The sequence below is a fragment of the Lissotriton helveticus genome, chromosome 7 (genome assembly GCF_964261635.1).
Source record: "Lissotriton helveticus chromosome 7, aLisHel1.1, whole genome shotgun sequence".
NCBI classification, from domain to species: domain Eukaryota; kingdom Metazoa; phylum Chordata; class Amphibia; order Caudata; family Salamandridae; genus Lissotriton; species Lissotriton helveticus.
The window spans coordinates 385,449,384-385,469,401 of NC_136068.1; the positions used below are offsets into that span (position 1 = coordinate 385,449,384).

The window sequence follows — 20,018 nt, forward strand, 5'->3', positions numbered from 1 at the left end:
GGAGCAGTTTTCTCCTACCTGCCGACAATGAGTTACTTCGCAACATGGCATCCATCAAACCCTCAAACCATTTTGGTGATCCTCTCCCCGCCAAGCTCTATAAAGATTTAATCTCGGCCGTTCTCCCTCTTTGGTCCAAAATCATACATGAATCTCTCTTACAGGGAAAGATTCCAGACTGCCTAAAAAATGGACAAGTTACTCCCATTCCCAAGAAGCCCAATGCGGACTTATCAGTTTCAAACAACTTCCGACCTATCACCAGCAGCATGACTCTAACAAAATTGCTTGAAAAATGCGTTCACTCCCAGCTATGCAAACATATTGAGAATTATCAACTCCTGGATTCCCATCAGTCAGCATTCAGAGCGGGGCACAGCACCGAAACCGCATTAACTCACATTGTTGATGATGCCGTAAGAGCCCTCGACCAAAATGTCCCTTGTCTCTTGATCCTTCTAGACCCGTCCTCAGCCATCTATACCATCAAACACAAAAAGCTTGATTGATCTCCTACAACATAGGATGGGATTGTCGGGCCCGGTCCTAAACTGGTTTTCCTCCTTCCTGCACAACCGCACGCAAAGGATCAAAGTTAATCATGTCCTCTCTTCCAGTACCCCTGTCCTTATTGGTGTCCCTCGAGGTTCTACACTCTCGCCCACGCTTTTCAATCTATTTATGGTACCTCTTGCAGTCATTTTGAGCAGAGCCAACATCCAATACCACATATATGCAGATGACACGCAACTGTACCTGAAGATCTCCTCGCAAGAGGACATAAAAATGTTAAACACTGCACTTGCTCAAACTCAACAATGGCTAGCTCAGAATCATCTCCTACTAAATACTCTCAAAACTGAATTTCTGCTGATCACCCCACCTAATCACTCATCTCCTACCCTAGACTGGATTAAACACATAACTGCTCTGAACTGCACTCCTCATGTTGTAGACTCTGCCAGATCTTTAGGCATCACCTTGGATAAACACCTAAACATGCAGGCACACATCAGTGCGACCACTAGAGGAGCCTATTTCCAACTCAACACACTGAAGAAAATCAAACCATTCCTCCCCCCCGAAGATCTCAGACCGGCGGTTCAATCCCTGATTATCCCAAGATTGGAATACAGGCTGGTGACCCTCGCAGGACTTCCCAAAGCTAGCTTGGCTCCTCTTCGAGCCACATTAAATGCATCAGCTAGGCTTTTAACGGGTTCTAGGAAATTTGATCACATTTCACCCGACCTTTTGCAGCTAAACTGGCTATCCATTGAAGCAAGAATACGACTCAAGATAGCCTGTCTGACTCATAAAGCCATACATTACAATACACCATACTATCTAGCTAATAAACTTGAACTATCGAGCTCTAACAGGAACCACAGAAGTACGTCCACCTTTCTCCTGAAACCTCCAAGATTCAAAAAGAAAAGATCGTACAACCGTGCATTCTCCGGGCTTGCTCCAAGAATTTGGAACTCCTTACCAACAGAGGTCAGATCAAATCCTTCCACTACTTCCTTTAAAAAACTGGTTAAAAGGCTACTAATTAACGAACATTAGCGCGCTGATCATGTCAGTGCCTTATGGTAACCAAAATCTTGAAATATTTTTCACTGATGTTCTATGACATATTTTTTTTCCCTTCCTTTTGCTCTCATTTTAGACAACCCCTTTACTGCATCAATTGTTGATTGTAAGATAGGTTGTTATTTCTTTTTTTTTCCTTTTAGCGCTAAATTGTAACAATACTAATGTTATATCTTCATTATGATCTGTATAATTGCTTACTACAATGCTGTACAGCGCTCTGATACCCCTCTGGGTCTTGTTCGCACTCTATAAAACTTTCAAATAATAATAATAATAACTATCTCTCTCACAGCTTCAATAGAGCAGTGTATGGGAAACATCCATTACAACGCAGTCATTACATCGCACTGCTTTTACAACGTGACTACTACAACGCAACTGCCTTTACATGCCATTGCAACGCTTGCCATTACAACGCATGCCACTAAAACGCATACCATTACAACGCATGCCACTACAATGCATTATAAGGTAAGTAATGGAGAATTTCAAGTTTATTGGTGTGTATTGGTTTAGGGGTAGTTGGGAATAGTAATTTTTACCCCTACGCTATCTAACACATTCCCTACTGTTGCACTCACTGGAGTGGGAATAGTAATTTTTACTCCTACGCTATCCAACACTTACCCTACGGTTGCACTTACTGGAGGGGGGATAATAATTTTTACCTCTACGCTATCCGACACTTACACTACTGTTGCACTAAAAGTATTATGCGTTGTAATGGTATGCATTGTAATGGTATGCGTTTTAATGGAATGTGTTGTAATGGTACTTTTTACAAATGCGTTACAATGGAATGCGTTGTAAAATCATGCAATGTAATGGTAGTTGCAATATAAAAACTGCGTTGTAAAAACATGCGTTGTAACGTCATATATTCGCAGTGTATGGCCCCAGACCCTAGTAGTCTTATCTTTTTATAAGGGTCTTTTAATTATCCACTAAATGTAATATTTGATAGTCGAGCTCCAACTAAAACAAGAAACAAATGGCGGGCATAAAAGGAAAATAGCTGTTTTGTCCTCTTATACTGGTTGAGAAAATCCAATGTCAGTAATTGGAGTGTGCATGGCTTCACTCTTATTCAGATGACGTCTATCATATCTGCAAGAATCATCTCAAACACTATAAAAAGCTAAATGTGCAATCAAAAGCAGTCTATCTGAGCTCCTAAATGAATAGTGCCACTGCTTCAACTCAGACGTTTTCAACATTGTGTAAGATTTCTCTCAATAACCCTCTTTGTCCAGTCTCTAACTTTACATAGGCACTGGAAGATAAAATCTCAAACATTGTTGTAGAAACTTTATTCAAAAAGCCTCACGTAAATCCTAATCATTCTGTGAATTTAAGGCCTATCTCCTTTTTTACGAACATGTCCAACCTAGCCAAGAAAGCTATGACTCGGAGGATCATGAAGTATACAGAATAAACACAACTGGGTCTCCTTCTTGGGACTATGATGAGGCAAAGACAGATGATGGATATAAATGATGGCAGCCATGCTTGAGTGAAAGATGGATGCTCGCTCATCTACAACTACTATATTTTACTTCTGATGAACAAGAAAGGCAGTGGCTTTAAGGACAGGAAATATATTTGCCAAGGCGTCAGTTTGGAGGCACCTCAATGGAAAGGCACCTCTGCTGGATCATCATTGGGTTTTTTTGTTGTTTTTTTACGGAGTTTTATATAGCGCAAACTTGACCCGGTATCGGGTATCTGAGCACTTTACATAGCACCAGTTGCGTTACATGAGGACACATTCATTTTTGTTAGGCACAGGGAGATTAAGTGATTTGCCCAGAATCACAGTGATGGAGCAAGGATTCGCACGTAAAGAGACTTGCTTGTACTCTTGAACCTCGAATAACGTTAATTAACTAATCAATATGTTTGTCTTATTAATTTGCCCCTTTTCTTCACATTGTTGGGTATCAGAGTGAAGCTTGCTTATGTGTTTTCTAATCCCAATACGCTGCAAAATAAAATGGCTGCTGCTACGAGGGAATTTCTACTGCGCATGCGTCGGTCATACCCATGTGACGTGACGTACCCGCAGCTTTGGAGGGAATCTGTTCGCATCTGCGCACTAGAAGCTAAAATGGCTGCTTTGTGTTCTCACATGCAAGAAGCTTGCATTTCTGCTTTTGCTAAGCTGTTCGTTCTGCTTAACACTAATGCTATAGTTTATTATAAAGTACTGGGTATAGAGTAAAAGTTCATGGTATACAGTGTATTCATTTTTTCTGTGTTCTAAAACTGTTTCTTTTCCATTTCATTGTACATTACGAAACATGGCCTGTTGTCCCTTGCTGCACTCCATCTTGCTTAAAACTGCGTCTGCACGAGATCTGCAAGTCTCCACAGCCGTGTCCTTTGAAATCCAGCCAGTTGGCAATACCAGCTAAGATGCGCCTGGGAAGACAAACCCTAACCCAGCCCGAAGAAACTGAACTGTACTAAAATAATTACATTGTATACAATGTTAAATTCACCATTGTTATGTGTAAAGCATATGTCATGAGAACCTGAAATTTAATGGGCGTAGACGAAATTTAAATAAGGAGACTGAGAAAGTTTAAAATATTACGTGGTGTGAAGACCTGTCTTTTTCCTTGTCCAATCAAAATTGGGAATTCTTACACTTGCAACATTTGGGGGGTGGTACACTGACCTGGAAAACAGTATAACTAGCGTAGGTTTAGCTAGAGAAATTGTCCGACATGTCCGAATAGCTGACCTGTCACTGACCCAACACACTCAATAGCTTATCGAGAACAGAGGTGCTGCAGAGCACTCTGTCAGAAGACTCGCTGACCCAATCGGGGTTCTGGGACCTTAAGTGCTGGCGAAGCACTTTGCTGGGGAAATCGATAACCCAAACGGGGTTCTGACTGATAGCTGCAGAGAGGGTGTTGCGCAGGCGTTGCAACTGAACTGCGGGTGCTGGTCTCAACTTTTGGTGGTCCGGTTCTGATCCTAATCTGGTCTATCCTGTCCTGGTTTCCATACTGCACCTGCTGGCCTACTGGCAACTGCATTCCTTGGGGTTTCTTCTGTTCTTTCAACTGACCCGTGGTCAGGGTTGGTTTTCACTCCGTTCTAGGTAAATATAAATCTGTGTGGGAAATAAATAAAACCTTTGCGTCCTCTCCTTACCCTCCTTGAATCATGCTAGAGTTATAATTGCATATGTTCCTTTTTCTCCCCTCCTTGTGAGACATATAAATTGTGATTCTTGCTCTTTTAGCGTGACCCAATTTTCTCCTAACCTTTAGAGCTGAAGATAGAGAACTGTTCATGGAAATATAGATGTCCCTTTTCTTTACCCTCCTTTAGCCGAACTAAAGTGGTTGCTCTGAATTATTAGCGTGTTCCCTTTCCTTACCTTCCCTATAGTTATATGGTAAACTCAGTTACGTCATTATAATTTGTGTTCCCTCTTTCTCACCTAACCCATTGAACACTATCAAACTGTGATTTATAGCATGTCCCTTATTTACCCCGTCCTTTAGAAGATACCTCTTTAAGCCTGATTTCTGTGAGTTCATTACAGTATGTTCCCGGTTCTTACCTTCCCACTAAAATTCTAAATGGTTGGCATAATATATCTCTTGCATAGTTATACACTTTTCATGATTCTGGTTATTGATAGCTTGCTTGCTGATACCTTATGCTCTCAACTCTTGATGAAGATTAGATAAAGGTTTTCAAAACTTCTCGAGTCTGTGGTTATTATAAAAGAGTGCAAATGTTATGGTAAATTTTGACTGTTTGCTTATCTTTACAACTAACTCCCTGATCCATTGTGATCACAGGTACCAGTGACAAGGATTGGTAAGTCAATGGTATCAGAATCGGTAGGATTAAAGAATAAAAAGACTGGTAGTAGAGTGTAGGTTACCCGATTGATTAAATATGGTGAACTGAATTATGGGCCCAGGTGTGCATTGGTAAAATTATAGTCGGGTGACCTGCGCGCTCTATCAGTATTTTTCTGGTAGCAGATTGATGGTTAGGGATTAGTTAAGATAGGTAGGTAGGTAAACTGCTGCTAACTGTGACAATTAAAATTGCTGCTAAATAAGTATCGATCGATCGAATGTAAATTGTTTTGTAATGTTCTGAAATGTTTTGAAAATTTACTGAGATGCTGCTATATTGATCTATGTATTAACAAAACCCGTTTGTGATTGTTACATGTTTGTCTGGAATCCGTGGGGGCAGAATAGCGTGTGGTAAATAGAAGCTACATCGCAGTGAAGTCACTTACTTGTAGGAAGTTAGTGCATGGTTGTGCAGAACTGGAAGCACTAATTAGGGTTTTCTGTATGAATGAATGAATAAATGATAGAAAAGCGTTCGCTGGCAAAACTTCTATTGTGATATCACCTAGTAAGGGTCACACGGAAGGAGTAGCAGGTTCGTCTAAGCTTGATTGATAGCAAAGGGGTTCGCTGGTGAAACTTTGGACTTAGTATATATCCCTGAGTGGATGAGTCTAGAGAAGTAGCAGGTTCTCTAATGCTTGCGTGAAGGGTAGGCAGAAGGGATCTATCCGCAGTAAACAAAAAGTAAACAGAAGGGTTTTACTTTCAGTGAAATAAAATCTTTTCTTTCTAGACACTCGAGTATAGTGGCAAATGTTTTGCGTTGTAAATTAAAAGAAGGCACTTCCACTTTAAGTAAAGAATTGAATTTTACGATACCTTGTGAAGGAGGGAGTCAATTGCGGAGCTGCACTGACGTCACTCAGTGCCGCGCTGGTATTGGTCGAGACAACGGGCGACTAGCTGAGAGAGTATTGTAAAGGAGGGGCGAGCACAGGAGCGAGGGAACTCGTCTCACGAGAAAGGCTGCGCACTCATTGGTTGAGATTATTTTGAAATCTCAACGTTGGTTGGTTGCAGAGAAATAAAAGAAGTGTTAGTATTGGAAGTGATTTTGTAAACAAAGTAATTTTGTGAAAAGTATATGTGGTATCCAAGCCATCCAGAGATTCGACCTGATCCAAGATATCAAGGTTTTGTGAGAGAACAGTCGATAAAAGGTAGATCTCACATTATGTACGGAAACAAGAGAAAAATGACACTTGCAGACAGAGTTAAGAATTACTTCAAGAAAGACAAGCCCATCAAAACTAGAGAAGGAGTCATTATTCCACCACCAAACACTCCCGCATCCTTTATGATGTTTGACAGAGGTTATCACTCCTGTGTATGGTTAGAGAACTGGGTAGAATATACTAAAGATGACGGAATTTTAGCATTTCCCTTAGAAGGTACATTTAATGGAAGTATTTTGTTCAACTTGAGGACCCGAATGAATGATTTACATCCCAGACCTAGACTGACGCAATATGAAGCATTAGAGGAATGGGAAATAGAGGCTTTTGAGCGAGACAGACCCAGAATTGACAAAGGGTTGAGTAAATTCTATCCTAAGGTTCAACGAGAAACTAAAGACAAACAAATGAAGCGATGGAGACAGAACATGTTAGTAGAAGGACTATACCCTGTACTACCAGTGGGAGAGCCCACGGGAGGTAAGAGCACAGAGAAAACAAAACATTTAATGACTAGTGGTGTTTCAGACGATGATTATCTGGAAGATTTGTTAATGAAGAATCCACCACCTTATAATGAGGAAACCAGATCCCTAAGTACGAAGAACCCATTTTTGAAACCAAACTATAATGAGGGACCAAGTATGGCAAATCCAGGTGCTCCGAGTTTTAACCCTCCCTCAATTCCGCAGACAGTACATGAAACCTCCATGGAAAAGGTATTACAGGATAGGGAACGAGAGGCTTTAATCAAACAAAGAACTGAACTAATCCAGAAAATCTCCCAATTAAATACCAGTCCTGAAGCTCTGACAATCCCAGTAACTATTGGCCCAGTTGTTCCTTTGTACGGGGATAAACAAGCTAGTCCAAAGGCTCCAGTTATAACTACATCTGCAGTGCAGTCAAGAAAGGAGGCCATGGTAATAGACAACCAGGCAAGTGAATGTGAATCCGTAATTTCCTTAATGGATTTACCCATAAGGAAACCAGAAGGCAGTTCAATGAGAAAGAACACTCCTTTAAGTTCGAGAGAGGTCCAGATTGAGTCATCTTCTGGTACCAGAAGTGCCACGGTAGTAACGCCTGAAGAAATAGACCGATGGACCAGAGAATTAGAGAAACCAAATCCCCAGCCAAAACCATTAATATATATAGGCTACGAATAGAATTAAAGGAACTGATGGCTGGAAATGTGGGATTAGACAGACTGAACACTCTTAGCGAAGATGAATTAATATTCATTTGCAAAAGTATCACCCGAAATACCAGAGTGTACCATGAAAAATTAATGGACACTGCAGCTAGCATGGTCATAGACATTGGCAAATCTAAAGTGTTGCAAAAACCCTACAGAGCAGAATTCTCAGACAAAGATTTAGAAAACATGAATGTGTCTGGAAAAAAGGTGCAGATAAGATAATTACTAAACCTGTTACAAAAATGGGGAGAGTTAGAAAAATGGAAAGCCAGGTGGGCAAAGAAAAAAGAAGAGATTAGATCAAAACAAATGACTTCTGAATATGTCCTAAAGGAAGCAGAAACGGTGGAGAACTTATATCCTTTGCGAGAAGTGCCAGGTGGAGGATATGTACATGTGCCATGGTCCCGACAGGATATTATATCCGTTACAAATGACTTCCCAAAATTGCGCGAAAAACCTGTAGAATGGTACAGACAGGTCGAGAGATTTGTCAAAGTTACAAAATGCCTTCTGAAAGACTTGGATGGTTTCTTTGACATTGTAGTTCCCGTAGATTTGTGGACAGAATGTAAAATTGCTGTTGATTGCCCAAGTGAAGAATACCCAAGAGACCCAAAGACAGGGGCACCTTCCGAGGACGTCATGAGAAAGTATAATCAGGTGATGTTGTATTTGAAAGGAAAGGTGCCTGCCAAGGAGACTGACTGGACCAGAATAGATAGAACTACTCAGAATCGAGATGAAACTGTACATTCATACTATGAACGTATGTTACAGGTGTTCCAAGACGTACAGTGGCCTGGACAATATCGAGATGAAAGACATGACCCACGTCATATATCGATTTGTGTTAGGGTTAAGGCCTGGGATCTCACAGTGGATCAAAGACAATAAAATCTGTTGGCAGGCTAAGCCAATTGATGAGGTCCTTAAATATGCTAAGTACTGTGAAGATGAGCTGAAAAATAAATGAAAAGAGTTGAAAGAAAAGGTCATTTGGGCACGGGTAAAATTAGCAGAGCACCAAGAACAGCAGTTAAACAAATTGACTAACAGCCAGAGTCAGGGCCCGGGAATGGAAGAAAGCCGAGGGGAAAAATGAGTAGAGAAGAGGCAAGGAAAAAGTTTCCCTGCCACGGGTGCGGAAAGGTGGGACACTGGAGGGACGAGTGTAAGGCTGTGCAGAATGGTAATGTGCAAATTAATGATTTAAATCCACAGACGCAGAATGAAATACCACAGAAGACCCAACAGCAGGTAAAACAGAATCAGTTGCCTCGTGCACCTATGCCAAATTATAGGAGCAAAGCACAGCAGGGTGAATATACCACACATTGGAAAGGAAGGGAGACTAGAGATGCAGCAACTTCACAATTTCTGTTAAATGACACATTCCTCTGTGACAAACCTTACTGACGGTGCCTGAGGGGGGAGAACGAGGAGTGCGTGCTTGGCACCTCCTTGCCGGTGGACCAGTCAGGGCCATACATTGAAGGAAAGGTTGAAGTAAATGATGTCACCTTCCTGTTGGACACTGGTGCTACCCGTTCTACTGTGAGAACAGCAGACGTTCCACACCTACCCCTCTCGGGAGAAGCGATCCAAGTAGTGGGCATTTCTAATAAACTAATTAGTATCCCAGTTGCAGAACCGATGGAAATTAAAATAGGGAATTTTTAAGAGATGCACAGATTTGTAGTCTGTGATTCAAGTCCTGTGAACTTATTAGGACGAAATTTGTTGTGCAAAATGAACTGCACCATCTTTTGCACTCCAAATGGTGTTGAAATCCAGACCCCAGATGAAGATGGAATATACAAACTAATGTTAGCAAGATCAGACTCAGAAATTAAAAAACTGACAATACAAGACTTACCTGAAGAACTCCAACAGACAGTGAAACCGGAAGTATGGGATTTTTACTGGAAAAGATGTAGGATTAATGGCAAATGTTGACCCAATTAAAATAGCCATAAAAGAAGCTGCAGTCTACCCAAATACTCGACAGTATAAAATGAGTGCAGAAGTGAAAGCAGGGGTTGCTATAGAAATCAAACGGTTGCTTGAAGCAGGCATTTTGCAAGAAGTGTTGAGCAGTCCTTGTAACTCACCCATAATTGGCATAAAGAAACCAAGTGGTAAGTACAGGGTCATACAGGACCTGCGCAAGGTTAATAAAATTGTTGTTCCTTGCTGTCCTGTCGTGCCAAACCCTGCAGTGATTCAATTCCAAATACCATGGAATGCTGGATGGTTTACCGTCATTGACCTATGTCATGCATTCTTTTCGATTCCATTGCATCCAGACAGCACATTTCTTTTCTCATTTGAATTCGACAGCCATGTCTACGTCTGGAATCGTGTTCCTCAGGGGTACACAGAAAGTCCTTCGATTTTTAATCAATTTCTTAAAAAATGCCTTGAATCTCTGATATTGCCCGGGAAATCAGTCCTGGTGCAATACATAGACAACCTCTTGGTGGAGTCTAAAAGCAGGAAAGACTGTGTTGTTGACACCACTGCCTTACTGAACCATTTAGGTGAAGGAGGACATAAAGTGTCGCCAGAAACACTACAGTTTTGTACTTCATCAGTAAAATATCTGGGGCACCAGATAGAGAGAGGTGTCAGGAAAGTTACCACAGAAAGAATTAGAATAATTCGAAACATGGAACTGCCCAATACCTAGAAAGAAATCAGAATGTTTCTTGGAGTTGTAGGATACTGCAGGCAGTGGATTGTGGGATTTGCAGTCCTAGCAAGACCATTGATAAAAATGACAAAGAAAAGAGCTAAGGACCCAGTGGAGTGGGATGACGAAAGCATGACTGCTTTTGTGAAATTGCGAGAATGTCTGTGTACAGCTCCTGCATAGGGAATGCCTGACTACTCAAAGGAGTTTGCATTGTTTTGTGACACACGAGACAATTGTGCACTTTCAGTCTTGACCCAAATTCATGTCTTAACAAGACGTCCAATGCATATTTTTCTTCCACATTGGACCCAGTGGCAGCTGCATTACCAGGATGCCTGAAAGCAGTAGCTGTGACATGCATGAGTCTTGAACAAAGTGAATCCATTGTTAAGGGACATCCTGTAACGGTGTATGTTCCACATGCAGTTGTAATCTTGCTGACAAGAACAAAAACACAGTATCTCACAACTAGTCGGCTGACTAAGTACGAGAGAATCCGTGTAGGTGTAGGAAACGTAACCATTGCCAGATGTAATATTCTGAAACCTGCTACCTTATTGCCTAATTCACTCTCAGCAGAAGTAAAGGGAGAAGTTGAACATGACTGTATTGACCTGACTGAGTTTAGTACAAAACCACATCCAGACATAAAAGAAGAGCCCTTAACTAATGCAGAATTTGAGCTGTTTGTAGATGGCTCTTATATGAGACATGAAGAGGGAGGCCTAAGCGCTGCTTACTCAGTGTGTACACTAGGAGGTCCAGTTGAAGCATCCTATTTACCTCGAGTCAAGTCTGCACTGTAGTGTAGTTCATATATTCCCAATAGGCTCTGCGCATTGGAATAATATATTCAGAAGTGTAGACGTAGGACTGAGGTCGACTAGGTCTCTACTGACTATATTAGACTTAATTAGTTTTGCCAGCTAGCTCAGAGGTCACTAGAAACTTTCTCGAATAAACAAGGAGGAGTTTAATTCCCTGGATAGACAGGAAGGGATTAGCTTCTGACAACCATAAAACATGACAACTTTGCTCCCTCAGAATAAGAGTGTATGTCTAGAGTCATGTGAAAACAATAGACATCTATATTACTCAGTCAATCGTGCATACTTAGTTTCACCAGAGTGCAGATAATAGAGAGATGGACGTTTTCAATAAAAGGTGTTATTTATTGAGCAGTCTTCTTTCTCATGCAAGAGAAATGAATTGCCACAATTGCAATACTTAGTATAAAGTAAAGTGCATTCAGTAAAAGGAGTATTATAAAATAATACTGTAAAAGCATTGATATGGTTTCTTAGCCATATGATTCTTTAAAATAGATAAAATATATACATACATAAATACATTGACTAACGTACTCAACTGGTGCTTCTAAATACGCCTACCCTGGTGTACCTGACCTAAGCCTAATACGTGGGAAGGAATAAGTAAGTAGCAGTTTAAGTTAAGTTGGTTTTGCTAAGAATCTGAATCAAGAATTCTCTTTAAGGGTTTAGTCAGCTCCGTACCTGGGTAATAGAAAGCAGGAGGTCTGGTATCTCTCTCTCAGGACTCGATATCCCAGCAACCCGCAAGGGCGGCTGAAAACACAGGAGCTGGATTTTCTCGGCTGGAGAAAAAGACAGCGTCTTTCTCAGTGCGTCAAAAGGGAGGGGTGGCGTCCGTGGTCTCTCGCATCAGCTGGGCTCTCAGGCAAGTAGATAGCCGCTCTGCTCCAAACCACCGTGTGTTTGTTTAAGGCAACGTTGGTATATTTATACCTGAAAGGTGCCGGGTTTGACGTAAGGTTGGACATAAGACGTCAATAAAGATGTCACTAAGAACTGACCGTTCTTTCAGTGCTCACAGGAGTTCTTGGACAAATCAAAACAAAAGCAAGGGGAATTCCCAGGTTGCTGGAGGTTTGGTTTGTTTAGAGAACGCGTTGTACTTTCTAGGAGTCTTGGAGAGTAGCCTTGCCGTATTTGGACTGCATGGGCTATTACTAAATATGGATATGATTCTTATGCCTTTATAAGGATATTATTTATTATACCACATAAGGGCATACATCAGGAATTTTGAATTAGGGTTCTAGATAGAAATACAACACCCACTCCACGATCTAATGTCCCTCATTACTAAAACTAAGCAATAGTAAACATATAATGGTGCATGTGTTTTCCAACCCACCCCAAAATACATAATTTGCATTTGAAATGGTATATGGTAAATGCACGAAAAATGAGTATTGGTACTGTACGCTTTTCAAGCAGTGTCATCATTCAGTTAAATGCATACATATATCAACTGAATGAATTGCGAAATTTACATACACATGAAATGGCTCTGAATACAGAAAAGAAGGTCAAGACCATTCCATCACATATTAATACAAATGCTGTACATGTGCTAGAGGCTGAGGTAAAATATTGTCTCTAGAGTTCCAAAAAATAGAAGCTCTGTTCTCTAAGAATAGTTTTACTTTAAGCAGAGTACATGTTCCAGAAAAAGGTAAATATTTTGGAAATGAGAAAAATAAAATTCGCTCTCATGGGGAAAAATAGTTCCAAATTTTTCCAGTTGCTTTTGTTTTTCAAAGCTTAAGGCCGAATTCAGAGTTCAGGGAACGCTGTGTGCTTGTTGCTCAAAAGTTATTCTTTCTGTTCAGGGGAGAACATCATTTCAGACAGACTCGCAAAAAATTGGTCTACGACATCAGGTGAAAGTTCGACCAAGTTTGAAAATGCCGAAACAGTGCATGTGTGAGAATGATTGCTATCATCTATGTCAGGATCAGCAATGCTCACAGAAGGTTGTACCTGTGTGATGCTGCTCTCATCTCGTACTTCACTGCCACATACTCGTAGTGGTGAAGTCTCAACGAATGCCGTCATCAGAATGGGTAGCCGCTGGGGACAACACGATGCATGAGCCGTTACAGGACATAGCAAGGTATCTGTATCCATTGGCACTGCTGATGGTAGTGTAAGACAGACGTCCAACACGCATTCTTCTCCGCATAGCATACATCGAAGCACAGGTAAGATGCAATTTTGCCAGATTGGTCTGAATGAAAGAAACCAGGTCATATTCAGATCTCTTAGCCAGGCTAATCCAAGGACTTTAGTTATGCGGTCCCGGTAGCGCATTGCTAGGATCGTTTCTTCCATAGTTGCTGGAGTCTTGTCTGCGACTTGGCTTGCCATATCGGAGCAGAAGGATCAAAAATAAAATTCCTGCTACGAGTCCCAAAAGTAGAGGTAGGCCGCCAAAGACAGAATGGACAAAATTGGGAAAAATGCCCAGAACTGTTTCGAAGGGTGTTAACAGTCCCGAAAAAATTGTCTTAAATACATGTGCGATGCCACTGGTATCTGACATGTTTAGGATTTGGCTTAGCATTTCTACGAAATGCGTGGGGCAATTTGTTGATAAAAGGGAATGTATCTCTGCCGTTGTTCTTGCAACTTGCAGATCATACGTTTCCTTGGACGAGGTCAAAGGCACAGTTGTCTGTAAAAGAATAGACTTCATTCTGCTTAAAGTATCAATTTGAATAGAAGAGATATTCAAATAAGGCCATAATGCTGCCTCCATGTCTGGAGTGCTGTTTGGATACAATACTTGCATACAGCAAGTGACCATGGAACTCACGCTTACGAGATAGGCTTTCCCTGGCACCATGCCACAACAGCTGTGGTCCTTTATTAGAATATAGCTCCCGTTAGAAAGCTGTCTAAAGAATGGCTATCTGTGTTGCAGGAGTGCCGTGCAGGTGACATGAAAGGTTATTAGAAGACCCTTCGCAGGCTCCATGCAAGTTAATACCTTGACACAGAAGTGTACCGCTTAGTTAACTTTTACAATTTTTACCACTAAGAAATACCTCCTTTTTCATTTCACTGTAACATGTGTATGTGTAAGGTAATTTCCATTTTGACTTGATGTACCCCTTACCCAACCTTTCATACTGGCCCGCTGGTATATACTCTTGGCAATATTTAAATTGGAAAGTTGTTATCGGGATTGTAATTATTCCGTGTATTATCCATTCAATGACCTGTCTTTCTGACATTTTCAATGGTAATCTCTCAAGTTTTTAAATGCTCAGAATCGTATAGTCTGCTCCTTTTAATGCCAAACTGATTTGTTTATCAGTAAGGTTAAAGATAGAGAATAACGACGTTGTGTTGATTAGACGCCACGGTACGTAGCCTGAACGCAGATTTTGCAACGTCCAGCCAAGCTGTACAATAGAACGTAATTGGGACTGACCATGTTGTAACATTAGTAAGTCCTGCTCTATTATATCAATAGCAGATGATACGATACTGCCCAGTGAATATATTCTGGAGGACAGAGCCGTTAACCCATTGTCCACAACAGAAAGTGATTTTTCCAAATTAATACGATCAATTTCTCGTATTTTTTCTGCTGTTTCAATTTGCATTACTTTCCAAGCTTTTCAGGATTTTCAGTTAGTTGTGGTTTTACTGGTTTCCCACCCAAACTATCTCTACCTAGTTCTTCATAGTATTTTTCTATGATTCTGGCAAGTTCAAATTGTTGTTCTGTTATATCTGTTTCTTTCAATTTCTGGCAGATCGCCACAGATGCTGCTTCTCCTTTTATGTTGGCTAACAATAGAGCCGAGACCTGCTTGAAGTCTTTCAGTAATTTCATACCCAGAGTTAAAGCAGGTTCTGGACCGTATTCATTTTGAATCTGTCTTAGCACATCTGGTATTACCGCCATAGACGGAACACCATGTGTTTTTGTGTAAATTGAAGCAAAGGCTGTGCCCCAAGTGTCACAGTCCTCCACATGTGGTGCGATCCCCATTGGAAGACAGATAGTCAGAATTCTGTGTTTCTCAGTAGGCGTAGTATCAGGAAATACTGCCTCTATTTGAGTGATTTTCTGAGCTAACCAGAATGGAATTTGTTCCCGTTTTGTAGGTACTTTACCAAGACATGATTGTATGTTCTGTGGTGTAATTTTGTTTGTATTCCCCTGATGAGGGGTCAGCTGTGGAATGTTGATTGCTGGTTGGACCGTTGAAGTCCGCATTACATATTGGACTAATTGTCTATGTATTTTAATTAGTATTTTTAGCTGAGCTAAAAGTTCTCGGTCTGACATTTTATCAATGTCTGGATGTGGTGTGTAGCTGGCTAGAACCGGCCACGTGGCTCCTGGTCTACCTAGTGGACCGAGCCTGGTGATGTTATTTTGATCTTTTAGGGCACCTTTAAACCAGAGCAGGTGCTCTTGGTAATTTAGTGGTATTTCAACCTCCTCGAAAGGAGTGTATTCATCCGGAGGTTCCTCCATTTTATAATAGTGGAATTCGTGTGTTACAGCGTTTGCTGCAGGAAAGTTTATCCATGAATAGAATACCTCTGTCTGCCGATATTCATGGGCCTCTACCACGAATATGACTGTACCACCTCGTGATGTCAGTCCATTTTCTATAAGTTTAATAGTTATAGTTTTCCTTACATTTACCGGAAAGATTATAACATTCGGGTCATTTTCTTGGAGACTTATGTCATCCGCTAGGAGTTGAGCTGCTATTCTAGCTGTCTCCCGTTCGTCTTCACTTTCTACCATTTTTACTGACAGAAGTTTTTTGTTGCAGATCAAGTTTCAAGGGAAACAATGATTAGGTGCACAATATTTTGGAACACTGTATCCTTCAACGTTGACTAAACCAAAAGCTATACATAGGATTCTCATCCTACTAAGTTCCGGCGGATTTTAACCTTTTACCCACTCCAGACTTCTTTTGGAGTATTTACGGGAAAAAGGGTCTGTGTGAAAAAGCACGACTGAGTTACTCTAGTGTCTTGCGTTAGATTATCGCCTTACCAAACGTTGGGCGCCATGTAGTGTAGTTCCTATATTCCCAATAGGCTCTGCGCATTGGAATAATATATTCAGCAGTGTAGACGTAGGACTGAGGTCGACTAGGTCTCTACTGACTATATTAGACTTCATTAGTTTTGCCAGCTAGCTCAGAGGTCACAACAAACTTTCTCGAATAAACAAGGAGGAGTTTAACTTCCCTGGATAGACAAGAAGGGATTAGCTTCTAACAACCATAAAACATGACAACTTTGCTCCCTCAGAATAAGAGTGTATGTCTAGAGTCATGTGGAAACAATAGACAGCTATATTACTCAGTCAATCGTGCATACTTAGTTTCACCAGAGTGCAGAGAATAGAGAGACGGGCGTTTTCAATAAAAGGTGTTATTTATTGAGCAGTCTTCTTTCTCATGCAAGAGAAATGAATTGCCACAATTGCAATACTTAGTATAAAGTAAAGTGCGTACAGTAAAAGGAGTATTATAAAATAATACTGTAAAAGCATTGATATGGTTTCTTAGCCATATGATACTTTAAAATAGATAAAATATATACATACATAAATACATTGACTAACGTACTCAACTGGTGCTTCTAAATACGCCTACCCCGGTGTACCTGACCTAAGCCTAATACGTGGGAAGGAATAAGTAAGTAGCAGTTTAAGTTAAGTTGGTTTTGCCAAGAATCTGAATCAAGAACTCTCTTTAAGGGTTTAGTCACCTCCGTACCTGGGTAATAGAAAGCAGGAGGTCTGGTATCTCTCTCTCAGGACTCGATATCCCAGCAACCCGCAAGGGCGGCTGAAAACACCGGAGCTGGATTTTCTCGGCTGGAGAAAAAGACTGCGTCTTTCTCAGTGCGTCAAAAGGGAGGGGCGGCGTCCGTGGGCTCTCGCATCAGCTGGGCTCTCGGGCAAGTAGATAGCCGCTCTGCTCCAAACCACTGTGTGTTTACTTAAGGCAACATTGGTATATTTATACCTGAAAGGTGCCGGGTTTGACGTAAGGTTGGACATAAGACGTCAATAAAGATGTCACTAAGAACTGACCGTTCTTTCAGTGCTCACAGGAGTTCTTGGACAAATCAAAACAAAAGCAAGGGGAATTCCCAGGTCGCTGGAGGTTTGGTTGGTTTAGAGAACGCGTTGTACTTTCTAGGAGTCTAGGAGAGTAGCCTTTTTCGTATTTGGACTGTATGGGCTATTACTAAATATGGATATGATTCTTATGCCTTTATAAGGATATTATGTATTATAGCCACATAAGGGCATAAATCAGGAATATTGAATTAGAGTCCTAGATAGAAATACAACAGCACAAGTAGGTGAAGTGGTTGCATTGGCAAGAACCTGTATTTGGGAAAAATTGGAAAGTAACCAAATATACTGATAGCCAATATGGTTATGGGGTTGTGCATGATTTTGGCCAACTGTGGTTGCAAAGGGAGTTTCTGACTTCATCAGGTACTCTTATCAGAAATGGAAATTATGTACAAGATTTACTGGAAGCAATCCAGTTACCGAAAGAATTGGCTGTGGTCAAGTGTGCTGCTCACAAATCTGGCAATGTCAAAGTGACAGCAGGTAATCGATATGCTGACCAGTTAGCCCAACATTGTGCAAAATACAAAATGGCTATAAATAAGAAAGTTGTGGTGAACGGAAACAGCTGCCAACTTATGATGCGAGAAGGAATAAATACATGGGAAGAAGTGAGAGATTTACAAGACACAGCAGAGCCAAAAGAAAAGAAAAATTGGAAAAAATGTGGTTGGCAGAGGAGAGTGGAAGATGGTGTCATTGTTTACCTTGATGGGATGCCTGTGTTACCAGACTGTTTGCTTGCTCCTATGGCTAGGTTAATACATGGAGACACACATTTGGGAAGTGATGCTATGATACGCATATTTAGACAGGCATGGTTCAACTCGAGATTCAGGAACATAGCAGAAGCACTCGAAAACGGTAGTGTTGCCCGGGAAAATTGGAAAGGCAGAGGGCCCTTTTATACGACTACAACTTGACTTTATTCAGGTACCCCCTTGTCGAGGAATGAAGTACATACTTGTCATTGTCTGCCTGTTTTCAAAATGGGTTGAAGCCTACCCTACACGCAGGACTGATAGCATCACAGTAGCTAAACTGTTACTTAGGGTACTTATACCTCGGTACGGATTTCCAGTTACAATTGAATCAGACAGAGGAAAGCATTTCCATAGTGAAGTGCTAAGGCAAATCTGTGAAGCATTCAAAATCACGCAGAAACTGCACTGTGCATATCTCTCCGAGGCTTCTGGGGTGGTAGAACAACTGAATGGCACTATCAAATAAAGATTGGGAAAAATGTGTGAATCCACTCAAATGGACTGGCCAGATGCTTTGCCTCTTGTTTTGATGGGACTTAGAAGTATTCCAGACCGGAACACGGGCTTTAGTCCCCATGAGATACTGATGGGAAGAGCAATGCGGCAAGCATGGGTGCCAGGATACAACCTGATCAGCATATCTGATGATTTGGTACTAGAATACTGCAAAGAACTGGCTGACCAAGTGCGTTCTATCTCTCACCAGGTTGGGGAAGACGCTGCCGCCAGACCAACAACTCCAGCACATGACCTGAACCCAGGTGATTGGGTCGTAATTAAGAAACCTACTCGGAAAAGTTGCCTTGCACCAAGGTGGGGAAAACCACGACAAGTAATCCTGGTTACCACCACAGCTGTGAAATGTGCAGGAGTACCACGGTGGATCCATGCCAGCCATACAAAGAAAGTGACTGAACCTGAAGAAACTGAGGCTAAAGGTGGTGCAGCTGAGGGGTCTCAAGATATCGGTCCTGAAGTAGCTGAAGAAGAACAACCGAGCTCCCGTCAAGAGGATTGGGTCCCAATAATCGACCTGACTATAGATCCTGTGAGAACAAGTAGACAAACCTATTTAGATAGACAGTGGGGTAGTGAGGACGAGACATGTGTAGAAGAAGATACTCAGATCATCGAAACCCAAATCAAATCTGATACTGAGGAGGACCAGATAGGGAAAGAACAGGTAATTGACACTCCTCTGAAAACTCCTGAGCCAGCAGAGGGACAGATAGAAATTAGGGCGGAGGTTCAAGCGGAAGAAAATCTAAAGTTCGAAGAGCTTGAACTGGACCAGACAGGACTAGACAATTGTGTTCAGGAAGAAAAAGACGAAACAGAACAAAGCCAAATCCAGCATACACCTGAACAAGGCCAGTTTAGGGACCGGGCGGAAGAAGCTGATGTAAGACCTGGACCCAGTCAGTTAGGGAGAAACACAGAAGATGATCTTGAAACAAATGTGCCACAACTGAATGAAAATAAAAGAGCGTTTGAAGAAAGCCAAGACACAGTGCCAGTTAAAAGATTCAGAAAAGGAGACAAGGTACATAGATTTGTCAAGAGACTGAGACTGTTACTAAAGACAATTAACGAAGAACCTGAACACGTGAATGAGTGCCCGAATAAAAAGACTGAATAACAAGTATCAGAGTCCTGAATGGACTTATCTTGTATTGGAAGACTTTGAAAACCTGGAAATAAGTGACGAAAGTGATGAAGAATTGA

The 20,018-nt window shown here is 41.3% G+C and overlaps 1 protein-coding gene across 1 annotated transcript in view; it reads right to left on the reverse strand.

Annotated features, from left to right (window-relative positions):
- The window catches only part of LOC144768501 (fer-1-like protein 4), a 936,890-nt gene that overhangs the window by 98,704 nt on the left and 818,168 nt on the right, over nucleotides 1-20,018 (reverse strand). The window lies entirely within an intron of this gene.